This window comes from Doryrhamphus excisus, linkage group LG12 (assembly GCF_037039965.1).
Source record: "Doryrhamphus excisus strain RoL-2023G ecotype Guam linkage group LG12, RoL_Dexc_Guam_v1.1, whole genome shotgun sequence".
NCBI classification, from domain to species: domain Eukaryota; kingdom Metazoa; phylum Chordata; class Actinopteri; order Syngnathiformes; family Syngnathidae; genus Doryrhamphus; species Doryrhamphus excisus.
Window position 1 is genome coordinate 20,688,713 of NC_136368.1, and position 12,490 is coordinate 20,701,202.

Sequence of the window (12,490 nt, forward strand, 5' to 3'; positions counted from 1 at the left end):
TTAATTCATTCACTTTCTACAACTTATCCTCATGAGGGTCGTGGGGGTGCTGGAGCCTATCCCAGCTGTCTTTGGACGAGAAGCGGGGTACACCCTGGACTGGTTGCCATCCAGTCACTGGGCACATATAGACATTCAGTCATTAATTAATTCATTTTCTACCGCTTATCCTCATGAGGGTCATGGGGGTGCTGGAGCCTATCCCAGCTGTCTTTGGGCGAGAGGCCGGGTACACCCTGGACTGGTGGCCAGCCAATCACAGGGCACATATAGACATTCATTCATTCATTCATTTTCTACTGCTTTATCTCACAAGGGTTGCAGGGGGTGCTGGAGCCTATCCCAGCTGTCTTTGGGTGAGAGGCAGGGTATACCCTGGACTGGTGGCCAGCCAATCACAGGGCACATATAGACATTAATTCATTCATTTTCTACCGCTTTTCCTCATGAGGGTCATGGGGGTGCTGGAGCCTATCCCAGCTGTTTTGGGTGAGAGGCGGGGCACACCCTGGACTGGTGGCCAGCCAATCACAGGGCACATATAGACATTAATTCATTCATTTTCTACCGCTTTTCCTCACAAGGGTTACAGGGGTGCTGGAGCCTATCCCAGCTGTTTTTGGGCAAGAGGCGGGGTACACCCTGGACTGGTGGCCAGCCAATCACAGGGCACATATAGACAAACGACCTATTTTCATATAGTGTATATATATATAGAAACTGTGTACTCTGTGCTCCTCTATAGTTAGTTGGTTATTTACAAAGTTATAAGTTTTTAGTTATAGACAAACAGCAATAGCAGCAGCAAGTCCCAAACAGACTAAGATAGCTTAATGGATAAAACATTTAGCCAATCACACGGACACATTGATACCAGATGTATACCATAGCACATTAGACAACGTCAAGCAACCTGAAGGTGCGGCCAAACAGATAATACCTCGGCAATGCGATCCATCCTGTCACCATGGAGACCAGTGAAGACAGGACCGGTCTAAGCCTGATACACACAACCAGACCAGGAGGAGGAAGGAATAGCGAGAGGAAAACAAAAAGACGAGCTCACATCTTGGAGGCACATGTGCTGGCTGGACCACAAGCGAAGTTCCAGTCGAGAGGTACATTTGTTATCGAAAAAAATACTACAAAAAAATTCCTACAAAGCCTGCAGATGACAGTCAGAGGCCTTGACTTCATCTTAGACACCTTATCATAGTTTACACTGGGATGCTAACAAGGCTACAGACTGGATGGAGACTTACGATAAAGTTTGATTGTGTTAACAATCTAATCGTGGGAGAACAAATAAGGACGGAATTCTCAGGACAGCACAGTTTAAACATGTCGCCCTGGTGGGAATCAATCCCGATGAAGAGGAGAAAACTACACAGACCGGAAACACGGGTCAGTAGCCACGTATACATGGACCCAAATATTCCAATTCCATTGGGGTTATTTGCTCAAACGGAAAGAATGTAACCTTTGTATACACCTCATTCCCAAAGAAAAGTGCCAATCCCAATGAATATATAATGGGATTCCCAGGGGTGGAATATTCCTTTCCCCAATCCGATTGAGGTATCTTGTACCCGCTCAAACGGAAAGTTGTCAGACTGCGTTCTTCTTCTTCTTCTGTTGTTTATTGGCGGTTGGCAAGCAGCTTTGGTGTGCATTAGCGCCATCTGTGGAACAGAATCTAAACCCTTCTATACGCCATTCACAAGTCCACTTTTATTCCAAAAGAAAATACATATCTATATAAAACATGTGCCCAGCTTCATTATCAAATATTAGCAAGATTGAACTTTATCTTTTCCTGTTCCCGGGTGCGTTCTTTCAGCCAATGCTGAGATATGACGTAACACGCAGCTCCAGACGTTCTTCACTTTTAAAAATGGAGGCCAGCAATCGGCACTGGACTGCTAAGGAAAGTTTGTTTTTGATTCAAACTAAATTCCAAGACTGGACGAAGGAAAAACTGGCAATACGGAGTTATTCCAACAAGTGAAAGAAAAACTCCAGGAAGTCGGTGTCACGTGATGTTGGTTGGTTTTACTGGGCATGCCCCATTGACTATTCTGGTTGATTATAGCGGCGCATGAATGAATCTGAGTGTGAATGGTTGTTTGTCAATTTGTGCCCTGTGATTGGCTGGCCACCAGTCCAATCCAGGGTGTACCCCGCCTCTCGCCCGAATACAGCTGGGATAGGCTCCAGCAAGCCTTGTGAGGATAAGCGGTAGAAAATGAATGAATGAATGTTGGTTCGTTAAGTCATATGACCGTTGTGGGGGGCGTAGCTTGCTTGTTAGCGTTGGTAAAATCATACAATAATACATTTTATTTGTATAGCGCTTTTCAAAATACACAAAAATTTTGTTGAATAAAAACAAGTAAACAGAGTAAAAATACGTTAAAATACAACATTCATTGGTTTATACAGAGTTAAAACATGAGTAAAAGCAGGGCGGGGCACATATTAAATGTATGTCACATCGCAATGTGCTTCTGCCGTTTAAGACCAGCAATCCACACTGATCCCTAATCACCTTAGAGAAGGTTTTGGTACTTTGGTACACAATAGTTTTTCGTCTGTATGACCAGGAAGTACTGTTTTGCAGTATTTTCCCATGCTAAAACCCATAGATTCTCAGATTCTCACCGCATTCCTTTCCCCGGCAGCGGCTCTTTGGTCTTTCCAAGCAACCAATGCGGTTCACACTTTGGTTATGAGACACAGAAACCTCGTGTTTAAAAAAAAAAACCAACTTTCCCATGAGAATGTATCATTCCTGAGAGTCCTCACGGCGAGCGTATATATGAAACTTCTAGTACTTGAGTGAATTTGCTACGCTACGCATTCAATTTACATGTGTTGAAAACCTCGGTGGCTCGCAGCCGGGCTACTATGAACCGCAAAACATGTATCATTCGCGTATCAGAAGTCGGGCCTGATGGTTGCCATGTGCCTCTGAAACACAAAGTTCTTGCACATCTTCAGGTTTCCATATCGATGCCAAACGAGCAACACATGACTTTATTTTCGGCAACTCCTACCTTGTATGACATGGAATTTATCATGGCTCTTAAAAGGCCCGTGTAACTCTATTACCTATTAGCGTTGCTTTACCGTATTGTGTCCTCAAAGTGTCCGCTAAGCAACCTCAAAGAGTGTCATGCATGCACACACGTGTGTACTTACACACGCATCATCGGGATACGGAAAATCCTTTTCAGCGCTGACCAAGCACATCTTTCAACATCATAAATGCAGCATTTCTTTTTTGTTGTTGCCGTCTTTAGAAGGAACAAACATACTTTTCTTTGTATAGTCGACTATTAGTTGAAGTTTTACTTGCAGTTTCTTGCAGTATAAAGTGTCATGTTTGTCTATTTCCTGCACTATACAATATGTGTGTTTGGTATTTATATTCGGAAGCTCTACTCCTGGATTGACTTGGAATTTTTCACATAACATCAAACATGGGCGGCACGGTGGTGGAGTGGTTAGTGTGTAGACCTCACAGCTAGGACACCAGGGTTCGATTCCACTCAGCTATCTGTGTGTGCATTCGTGGGTTTTCTCGCCCATCAAACGTGGGCGGCACGGTGGTCGAGTGGTTAGCGTGCAGACCTCACAGCTAGGAGACCAGGGTTCGATTCCACGGTCGGCCATCTCTGTGTGTGCATGCGTGGGTTTCCTCCCACATTCCAAAAACATGCTAGGTTAATTAGCCACTCCAAATTGTCCATAGGTATGAATGTGAGTGTGAATGGTTGTTTGACTATATGTGCCCTGTGATTGGCTGGCCACCAGTGTACCCCATCTCTTGCCCAAAGTTAGCTGATATAGGCCCCCGCTTGATGGACAGATGTTTTTCAGACCTGCTAAGCTAGCATAATTGTTTTTTTTTCCTATTAATTCCTATCAAGGCTGCACGGCGATCGAGTGGTTAGCACACAGACCTCACAGCTAGGAGACCCGAGTTCAATCCCACCCTCGGCCATCTCTGTGTGGAGTTTGCATGTTCTCCCCGTGCATGCGTGGGTTTTCTCCGGGTACTCCGGTTTCCTCCCACATTCCAAAAACATGCTAGGTTAATTAGCCACTCCAAATTGTCCATAGGTATGAATGTGAGTGTGAATGGTTGTTTGTCTATATGTGCCCTGTGATTGGCTGGCCACCAGTCCAGGGTGTACCCCGCCTCTCGCCCCAAAACAGCTGGGATAGGCTCCAGCACCCCTGCGACCGTCATGAGGATAAGCGGTAGAAAATGAATGAATGAACATTATTAGAGACCTCTCAACATGAAATAACAGCCCTATAGTCACTTTTACACACATTTATAGTAAACATAACAGAAAATAATACATATAAGGCATAAGCAATTAAGACATAAATAATATTTAAAGTTTTTGGAATGTTTATGTTCGGTTTCCTCCCACATTCCAAAAACATGCTAGGTTAATTAGCGACTCCAAATTGTCCATAGGTATGAATGTGAGTGTGAATGGTTGTTTGTCTATATGTGCCCTGGGATTGGCTGGCCACCAGTCCAGGGTGTACCCCGCCTCTCGCCCCAAGACAGCTGGGATAGGCTCCAGCTCCTTTTAACCGATCCAAACATGACAAGTGTGAACGCAGCCTTTAATGCCGTTCCTCCATTTACAGAACAAAGGAGGTCTCCAGCTGGCCTCCTGCCACCTTTGGGGAAATCAGGCACTTTCTTTGAGTCTTTGAGTCTTACAGCCCCCTCGCCCGCCCCCCCAACAATCCCCCTCCTGGAAGGATGTTTCTCTGATCAGATCTGAAGTCACCTAATGTGCAATCCATCTGCTCTTGGCTCACGTTGAGGAAATGAGCAGATTCCTAATCATCTGTACCTGAACTGACAGCGGATTGATCAATCAGCAGCTTTTGGGTGAAAAAGGGTGAAAGGATATCAGCTGGCGCTTTCATTCCACTCAAATGTTATGAATCATCCACCATCGTAAAATAAGAGCGGGGTGGAAAAAATGCTTCTAGAGACACTAAAGTTTACGAGACGTCGCTCACACAGTCTTTCCCCTCAAATGGCCCCCCACCCCTCTCAGATGTGATGGTGTGTGAATTTTGGAATGTGGCTATTTTCACACATAACTCCCAACCTTTTTTTGCCATTTTTAGCGACTTCTTCGAGGTAACTTGCATGACATGACTGACATTCTTCTGATATTTGCTTGTATTTTTCTCCGAAATGACGAAATGATAGAAGTAATTCCACTTTGTCATACGTATACATGAAAGTTTACAATACAATACAATACAGTTTTGGTGTGTCATGTGGTTTTGTTTGTTTACAGCGCCACACACAGGTGTGTCTTGTGTATTGCATTATTTTGAATTTGGACTTTTTGGAATTTTTAACTATGGGCTGCACGGTAGAGAGTGGTTAGCATGCATACCTCACAGCTCGGAGACCAGGGTTCAATTCTACACTCGGCCATCTTTGTGTGGAGTTTGCATGTTAGGTTAATTGGCTACTCCAAATTGTCCACAGGTATGAATGTGAGTGTGAATGGTTAGCGGTTAGCGTTAGCGTTAGTCGGTGTACCCCGCCTCTCGCCCGAAGTCAGCTGGGATAGGCTCCAGCACCCCCGACACCCTGAATGAATGAATGAATGCTAGGTTAATTAGCCACTCCAAATTGTCCATAGGTATGAATGTGAGTGTGAATGGTTGTTTGTCTATATGTGCCCTGTGATTGGCTGGCCACCAGTCCAGGGTGTACCCCGCCTCTCGCCTGAAGACAGCTGGGATAGGCTCCAGCACCCCTGCTGAGGAAAAGCGGTAGAAAATGAATGAATGAATACAACTATTTACTAATAATAATTTACTAATAATCCACAGTGTGGACACACATTTTTTTCAACAACCCCCCCCCCCAAAAAAATATATATATTTAAAATCAGAAATGGTCTTCTCCACCCATGATTTTAATGAGTTGTTAAGTCATTCTATCAGATTTATGACTTTTTCAGACATTAGCAAGTTGGCTGCCTTTGCTCTCGGCCACCCACACAGGATGTTGTTGCGCTAATTGCCTTATTTACTTCTGTTTTCAGACTTTATGTCATGCATCTCGATGCATCATCTTTGCCTCTGACAAAATTGGTCAAACTTAGGACCCCCCTCCCCCTACTAGTTTTTCCCCTGGCACGTCAAAAAAGCATCAGTGTCTACATTTATTTACATTACATTCATATGTATTTTGGAGTTGTTTTCTGTTTGTAAAACGCAATTGTGAAATTGTGAAAAATGTGTTTGTGTTGACATTTTTTTGGCTTTTTTCTGGACCAGATTAATTGGGTTTATATGATTTCTTGTGAACAATCTGGATTTGGTTAGAGTGCAAGTTCGTATATGGAATATGTGGATAAAGTACACAGTACAGCTCATTAGCTTGAAAACTATAGCGACACATAGCAATGTGTTTCCAGTTACTAAAAGCTAAATTCTACCATCAAGGCTACATTTCGGACAACACACCTAAAATATTTGAGACTTATTGTATTTCAAATTTTAGAAAAAATATTATAATATGGATGTTTAATATGATAAATGCAGTTCTCTGTGATTATTTTTTTCTGTCTTGGACCGAGGCCATTGGCTGATGTCGTAAAAAGATTAACAACCTTGGTCACACAGTACATTCGCACTCGATGGATGAGAGCATTTTATCAGAACATCTGCTCAGCCACCACAGTTGGACAGTTGGAACTGCGGTCCGATTGCGCGACCAAATAAATGGTTCCCAACACCGCACAGTGATTGGCTGTGCATTGTCACCCAGCAATACCGTATAAAAACTAAATCATTCTTATAAAACTCTGCTGTCCCTGAGGCTTCATGCTGGGATTCGTATAAAGGGAATACTTAAAAAGCCCTTTAAGAGATCTGCGGCTTTCGGGTTAGGGTAACAGCTAATTGTTCCTGAGTTCTCGATGTAATCGTGGTGAGCTCATGAATCAAGCATGTAACCTACGTATCCGGGTCCGACGTATCCGTGGAGCACGTGGCCTGTGATTTATGGCCGGACAGTGGCTTGAAAAAGGTGTTGGTTTCAATCAAAAGCATGGGAGAACATCTGGAAAGCTTGTTAGCGGCAATTCCCAGTTTGATAGCAAGGGTGGGATAGCTCACAATCTGATGTTTATGTGCATTTTAAGTAGATCAATACTAATGATCCTCTGTTAAAGTGCCAGGTGAGCTCGCAAGAACCTTAAATGAGCCTATTCCGCGTATCCTAATGTCTCCCAGATGTAGGCTATGTACTTGGGTCATGTTTGAAAGCAGCTCCTAATTAGAAAAATGGAAAAGGCCTCAGTAAGACCCAAGATCCATTCCAAAGCCAGTGTGACACAAGTCATTCCCGTTCGGGATAATTGGCTGAGAGGGACGGAGTGTCGGCAGGGAGTGTCTGAACAAGGTACCACCGACTCGGCTCATCTCAGTAATAAGAGCACAGCGCTGAAATACAACCCTGTCACTATTCATACTCCGGCCCGTTGACGCAACCATGACTAGCATGCATGCGGTCTGCTTTTCATTTCACGGAATTACCTTCAGGAGGCCGGTAGACATCTCCCGAGTCGCTCCGTGGGTGTTCCCCCTCGTCCCCGCAGAGCTGTCTCATTAACACGGAGCCCAGCGGCTTTGGTGAAAGCATCGCCGCATCTCTGTCCGGCGCAAGCATCCAGCTTGGAAGCTGAAAATAATAATGACAGCGTCCCCCAGTTGCAGCGCCACTCGCTGCCCAGGTTGCAGCACCTCTCTCGCAAATTCATTCAAGACGGGAACAGGAAACCAAGCAGTGGAGTGTTAAGTGAAACAAGTAGCGCTGGTTTGATTTATGACTTTTTTTGTTTTGGATATAGTACGCTATTTTGCTCTGAAACCAATGCCTAATTATTCACTCATCAACAGGGTGGCTACTTTCTTTAGCCCGCTTGCGAGTTGAAGCGTAGTCATATCATTGATGTTTCTTAAACCCCACCGTGAGACATCATTGATTTCCGTGATGCAAGCTTACGGGTCGGGTTTAGGGGGAGGGTTCGGCATAGATGTGTCACCCGTCAGGAGCTGTCAGGAGCTGTCGGAGGACAGAATCCAGACCCTCGGCCGCGGGGAGGCCAGGCCCGCCAGCTGTCACCTCTCAGACACATGGCCGAGACCATCCATCTGGCTGAGAGAGGCCCACCAAGGAGGTCGAAAGTCAGATCCTGAACGACATGCAGACACGAATGTGCGTGGACATGTTCTATGTACACGCAGACTCGTACTGTAAACCAAGGCGAGTCAACCCTAAATGCCGGCCAACGATCTTCTCTATGACAGTACCGGTCTTTTGTACCCCTAATCCTCATTACCTTGAATTAGAATTAGGGCTACGTTTAAGGTTAGGAATAGAATGGAGTCTGGTGATTATGAACCCTAACCCCATCCTGTTCCTAACCTTCAAAGTAGCATATCTTTAACCCAGATCCTAATCTAACCATGTCCCAACGCAAACATTTAAACCTTATCCTAACCCTAATCTTAACCCGAACCAGACCCCACTCCTAAACCAAACCCTATCTTCTTGACGTAACTCTACCCTAATCTTAACTTTAACCCGTAACCCCAACACTAGTCCTAAACCTATCCTCACACGACTTGACCCCAACCCTGTCCCCAACACTGGCCTTAATCCCAAATTAGCCTTGTCCCTAAAACTTTATTCTAACCTAAATTCTAAACCGCTAGCCCAACTTGATCTTTAATCCTAAACCTAAACTCAACATTAAAAGTGCACGCCTGTCATATTTACTCTTCATGCGGTCGTGAAGACCATCGGTATAAGTACGAGACTAACACAAACAACGTTAATTCACCGTTTTTAAGGACCTATTCCAAAAACGTTGGTCAAAGATCCTTCATAAGGATCATCATAGAAACCTCCATTGGCGAAGACGTGATGCTCATCCCTCCTCCTCGGTCTTCTTGTTGTGATCTTGGAAATAAAACGCTCTATCTAGCCCAGCTTGTTGGAATAAGAGGGGTCAGAGGAGATGCCAGACATATGGAGAGCATTTGGAGGTTGAAAACTCCACCACCCGCACAACAGAGTCCATGTTGTTTTGGTAACTTTTCACTTTCATGTACAGTAAATGGTGTTGTACCACCGTGTTTTTGGCAACAATGGATTTCCATGAAAATCATACAATGTTATTGTTATTTTTATCATTCAGGTCTTTTCAAACTGTTTTACCCCCCAAAAATAGTACATCATTTTTATTTACCTCAACTGATCATGGAACTCATTTCAGCGATAAGAAATGCAATTTGAAGTTCTAAACTCTTATAAACAGATATCGTACGAGAGCGAGACTTGATGAAACTGCACAAAGCAACAAGCAATCATTGTTTTGAAAGTCTCAAGTCATGACGTGCAAGTCCAAGTCAAGTCTCAAGTCAACACAAGACAGGTCGACTCCATTCCTCAATAAAAGCAATGTTTTAAATTGTTTTATTCATTCATTCATTTTCTACCGCTTATCCTCACGAGGGGTGCTGTGTGCTGGAGCCTATCCCAGCTGTCTTCGGGCGGGGTACACCCTGGACTGGTGGCCAATCACAGGGCACATATAGACAAACAACCATTCACACTCACATTCATACCTATGGACAATTTGGAGTCGCTAATTAACCTAGCTAATTAACCTAACACAAAGATGCCCCAAAGTGGAATCAAACTCGGGTCTCCTAGCTGTGTGGCCTGCACGCTAAGCACTCGGCCTTCTTCATTCATTCATTTTCTACCGCTTATCCTCACGAGGGTCGCGGGGGTGCTGGAGCCTATCCCAGCTGTCTTGGGGCGAGAGGCGGCGTCCACCCTGGACTGGTGGCCAGCCAATCACAGGGCACATATAGACAAACAACCATTCACACTCACATTCATACCTATGGACAATTTGGAGTGGCCAATTAACTGGAAACTGGAGTCACCGAAGAAAACCCAGGCATGAGGGTGGAATTGAACTGGTGTCCCCAGCTGTGAGGCCTGCACCCTAACCACTCGTCCACCATGCAGCCCTGGATTGTTTTATTTCCACTATAAACTAAGACCAATTAAGTCTTGAATGATTGATTGTCAGAGTCCCGGTGGATTTGCGAGTCTTTAAGGATATTGTCGAGTCGGATCCAAATTAGACCAAATTTTGACTGGAGTCCAAGTCACATGACTCGCTCGGTATGACTGCACTGTGGAATAATTTCCAAGTTTCATTTATGGACTGTAAATATGTAATTGGCAATGACTGTAAAATGTTACGTTTTGCTCTTTGTAATGAGGATCCGCATAAATAGCGGCGTTGATTACTAATGAGAAACAGGTACCGCTGCAGTTCCAGCTGCACAAAGTGCCAAACAGGAAACAGAAAAACAAAATAAGAGCACCAAATAGGACACAAGAGTTCAACCTGTGTTGCGGAACATGAAATAAAGCGACAGTTGTGCAAGACGGCTCCTTTAATACTTCCAATCTAATATCACACCTCAGGAAGAATCACACAAAGTCACACCCAGCATTTTAATATTTATGTTTATTAGTTCAATTCATCCAGAGACATCACAGTAAAAGAACCATAACATGTTCATTAACTCCATTACTATTAACTCATTAATCGCAGACATTTTTCCAAAGCCGTCCTTCTCGTTGTCGGCCATTTTTGATGATTTTAACTGATTTTTCAAGGCACACAGAATAATGTGTTCTGTGGCCATATGGACATGGTATATTCCAAAAGAACGATTAGACTCTTATCTTTCATCTGAAAAAAAAAGTTTGTTTTTACCTCTTTCAGCAGAACATAGGTAAGTTTCAGGAAAATATCAGTTCTCAACAAAAAAGATACATTTTTATGACTTTGACACAAATGTTGCCATGCACATTGGGCCAAAATGATGCGACGCACTTCCTTGAATGCACCTTGTGGTTGCTTTTTAGACATAGACATAGACTTTCTTTATTGTCATCGTACAATAACACAGCAGTGAAAATTGCCAACGAAATGTCGTTGCCTGGCTCCCGTATAATAATAAATCATAAATAATAATGTGGAGAATAAATAGATTATATCAAATATGAACAATGTACAGCGTAAACACTAATTTGTACAAATAATTTAAATAATTTAGAACAAATAATAATAGTTTTTCAGACTACAACTGCAATCAACATGCTCTCTTTTATTGTAGAGTTGCATCATCACCTCTATTTGCCTCTTGTACAAAAAAAAACAAAAAAAAAAACCTAGTTGTACAAATACGTCTTTGGTCGCGGAAAAGTTAAGGGAGGAGTTTCTGCTCATATCGGTATCAGTAATCAATTGCTGAACAATATAGATAATAATATAATACATCCGGACAATATATCCAATATATCTTATATATAGATTGATGGAGTTTCACGTGACGTCGCTTCTGGTTGTTAACCAAAAATACCGTATACATGCACGGTTGTGTGGAAATCCGATAATGGAAAGCTACTACAATGATACTATACAGATTGTGTACTATCAGTATATGGAGCTCGTATTGGTACGTATTGTATGTATATAACGTATAGGTAAGAAAATCGTCCATCGTCACTATGACCTTAGAATTGCTTAGTGCTGTCAAAGAAAGCCCGATCATAAATGTTGAACAACTCTGTGAGACATCAAGGTTTTTCTAGTTCCACTTCTGGCACAAATCAGTTCAGGTTGTTTGTTGTGAAAAACTACTGCGATCCATGAGAAATGGGATTTCACTCCGAGGAAAGAGCAAAACAGCGGGAGCTCAGTGACAGCACCGTCAGATGACATAACCCGGCGAGCTGCTCCCCTCTGGTGGTCTCACCGTCCAAGCAAGTTGAAAGGATGCTTGCTTGGATCGGCTTTAATCTTCCCACCCGACAATATACAGTACTAGTGTTTTTTTTTCCATCATGCCGCGACAGAATTTATTGCACAGGGTTGTGCAAGTGCATGGGCGAGGAGGGTAAGTCAGCACGGCCCGTTGACAGGCAGCTTGTTCGAATAAAGAACTGACAAGCCTCTTAAGTACGCAACTCGAGTGCTGACACAAGTCCATGACAACAGAAAACACAAAACAATGCGGCTCGCATTGGTTCTCAGAAACGGACTGTCCGCGGTGCTAAAAGAACAATTTGTAAAAGTAATAAAAATATTGCTTCAAGTTTGAGGACCATGTGGGAAATCAATGTTCCCACAATTAACCGCATCTCTCTCGTGCAGGCAGCACTCATGCAGTGCACCCGCAGACTATGATGCTATTACTACCATGGTACTATCATGGTACTCACTTGTGTTGTATGCTATTAATACAGTAATGCTGCGTTCAGTCATTTTCAGTACATAGTGACATAGTTTTTTCCTTAATATTTTGACTTTATTCTGAGAAAATTACA